The sequence below is a fragment of the Bidens hawaiensis genome, unplaced genomic scaffold, assembly GCF_021521415.1.
Source record: "Bidens hawaiensis isolate Kalapana, Puna unplaced genomic scaffold, B.hawaiensis_p1.1 tig00010459_1, whole genome shotgun sequence".
Lineage (NCBI taxonomy): Eukaryota > Viridiplantae > Streptophyta > Magnoliopsida > Asterales > Asteraceae > Bidens > Bidens hawaiensis.
In genome coordinates, this window is record NW_027491795.1 from 163,296 (window position 1) to 166,892 (window position 3,597).

Genomic DNA, 3,597 nt, shown 5'->3' on the forward strand with positions numbered 1-3,597 from the left:
CTCCATAGTCAGAGTCGGTGTATGCTACCAAATCCAGTTCTCCTCCTTTCGAGTACCAGAGTCCCAACTTGGGCTATCCTTTTAGATATCGCAAGATCCTCTTCACTCCCTTCATGTGTGATTCCTTTGGGTTGGCCTGAAAATGAGCACAAAGACAAACTGCAAACATAATGTCAGGTCTAGACGCAGTTAAGTACATTAAAGAACCTATGATTTCCCGATACTGAGTGGGATCCACATCTTCATCACTCTCGGAATCAGCACCCAGTTTGTGGTTGACGCAGATTGGAGTGTCAAACGGGGTACTATCATCCATCTTAAATCTCTTAAGCACATCATGGACATACTTAGTTTGATGAATGAACATGCCATCCTTCTTTTGATATACCTGTAATCCCAAAAAGAAAGTTAGTTCGCCCATGACTGCTTCAAACTCCTGACACATAGAAACTCATGAGGCAGCAAAGATAATGTCGTCCACATAGACCTGGACGAGAAGAAAATCACCCCCTTTACTTTTTACAAACAAAGTGCTGTCGATCTTACCTCTCTCAAACCCATTCTCTAGCAAGTAGTCTGACAGATTTGCATACCTGGCTCATGGTGCCTGATGTAGGCCATATAATGCTTTGCTGAGTTTGTACACGAGATCAGGAAAATCTGGGTCAGGGAAACCCTGAGGTTGTTCTACGTATACCACCTCATCGACTTTTCCATTAAGAAATGCAATTTTAACATCCAGCTGGAACACTTTCATCTCTTTGTGTGAAGCAAATGCCAGAAACAGTCGAATTGCCTCCAATCTTGCCACATGAGCAAACACTTCGTTGTAATCGATTCCTTCCTGTTGATTAAACCCTTTAACTACCAACCTTGCCTTGTTGCGAATGATTACTCCCTTCTCATCTCTCTTACACTTGAAAACCCACTTTGTACCGATAGCGTTCACGTCTTGTGGTTTTCAACTAACTGCCATACCTCCATTTTTACAAACTGTGCCAATTCTTCCTGCATGGCTTTCAACCCACGAGCTATCCTTCAGTGCCATTTGATAATTCGTTGGTTCTATCTGATTGATGAAGCAGGCGTACAAGCATTCATTTATAATACTAGTGTCTTTAATGCTTGCATACACACATGTGTTTTCATCCAAACTTCTTCTAGTACGCACACCATCAGAAGGATTACCGATCACATTTTCTAAAGGATGATTCTTGTGAATTTTGGTAGTCTGTACCGGACCAACATCCAAATCATTCTCAAGATTTGAAGAGAGTTCATCTGAGTGATGTTGAGTATGAAATGGATTGTAGAATTCATCTTCATTCGAGATAACCGGAGTTTCAACCGCACTTGACATGGTAGGTTGATTTTCATCATATTGGGACGTTGCACAATGGCCTCCTCTTCGTCCAATAACATCTGAGTGGCCATTTTCTCATCTAAGCCTGCAAAATCCAAGTAAGGCACATTAAAAGATTTAAATAACTTATCATAGTCGAAAGCCTCTGTTGGTCCCATGTTAGGCGTTGGAGATTTGTAACTAGTAATATCAGTGTTACAGACCACCTCAACCTTGGTGTTTGATAAATTAAAGACTTTTCTGTTGTGTGTCCCAACTACATAGCAACCTAAGATTCCTTCGTCGACTTTCTCACCAAATTTTGAATTAGTCTTTAAAATCGAACACGGGGACCCGAAGGGTTCAAGACCTTTCAGATTTGGCTTTCTACCATGCATAAGTTCATAACAGGTTTATTTAATCTTTTAACGGTTAAAACACGATTAAGGATATTGATGTATGTATGACGATGCTCTCATAACTAAGCTTTAAATTGATTAAACGGAATTTCTAAAGAAGCCACACAAAACCGGCAAGTGTACCGATCACTAATAGTATAGCACTAAGGAAGTCCGAGTGTCGAACACAAGGACACGTGAAAACGTATATAATACTTAACCCTAAATAAGACTCACCTAAGAATAATATACTTTTAAATTGATTTTTATATTATTAACTACTTAACCTAACTTAATTTAATTAACTTAAAAGACTTAATTTAAGAGACTAAACGAAACTGTGAAAATACGATTTATCAATGGGAAAAACGTCTACCTAGGTAAGAATCCTATTGAAGGTATAGTAAGCTATTGGATTGTAGAATCTCACGACACCGGCTCCTAAGGAATGACACAACTAAGGTTCACGCAGGAAGCTAGATTACCTCTCGGTCTCACTAACAAATCCTAACCTACACTTAGTTGATTTTAAGAACAAACCGGGTGACGAATTGTTAACATGCTTTAATGCTGACTCTCCTCTCGGTTTCACCGGCACACTACCCTAATGGAGACGAATACTACGCAACCAAGGATAGAGGAACATTTTTTTTTAACTTAAACTAGGTCAACTAATCGCTCACAAACCCAAACCCGACAAGAACCGAACCCGCTCTCGCGCGATCATAATCCTAACAAGTAAAAGCTATGAGACGACCCTACTTCCTATCACCTCTCGGTCTCTAAGAAGGTGTCTACCCACTGATTATATTCAATTAATAACCTCACTTAACCCTATGGTTGTACTTCCCGCAAACAAATCCTAAACACCAAGTAAAGAGTTCTAACAAGCAACAATCAATCAAAACTCATTCAATTAATCAAAGCAAGAGGTAATTGAGTGTAATTAACAAATTCACAGCCACTAAACACAACCTAATTCAATGTTAAAACAAACTTTACAATAATAATTCAAGCCATGATCATCAACAATCCAAACTACCTACTAAAACCTAACAATAATCATCTAATCTAGGTAGAACTTACAAGTTTAGCTGCACATTAAATTTGGACAGCAGCAAACACGTGATTTAAACATCATAAAACTTAAGATAAACATAAGTAAACTCATTCAATGATCAAGAACAATCAAACACAAGTCAAACTTCAAATTACTTGCAAAACAATCCAACAAAAAGATCAAATTTAACTAGTTAGGGTTCTTGAACAAAAGACAAAGTTTATGGAATGTTTACTACCAATTGGGGCTGAGATTATTGATGAGAAACACCCCGAGCTGATGTTCAACGATCCCCTTAACTTAATCCTTCTTTCCTTGCTGCCAACTAGCTTAAAAAAAATTATTTGACTTCTTCTTTGTTGGCCAAAGTTGCGATCGGAATAGGGTATGTTAGGATTTTAATTGTTTGTTGTTTCTTTGTTGTGAGCTGCTCCACGTGGGAATTAAATCCCAGCCACAAAGCTCAAAATTCTTATGTCTCCTTAAACCCCACAAAAGAATACTAGCCGACCACCACCAAAGCAACAATTTGATTCTTTCTTTTTTTGCTATTTTTCCGATCGGACAGCCCTAGGTGCTTAGGGTTTTGTTATTTTTTTAATTAATATAATTAGCAAGAAAGGCTTCTAATTTGTGGGCTTGGGTCGGGCCTTAACTTGTAGATTTAAAACTTGACCAATTAAGCCCCTCAAGTCTTCAAATATCACTCTTTTTCCACCAAATCTCATAACCTACAAGTAAACAATCAACTTTGTAAAATTTAGCATAAACAAGCCATAAAACTTAATAATTAAACT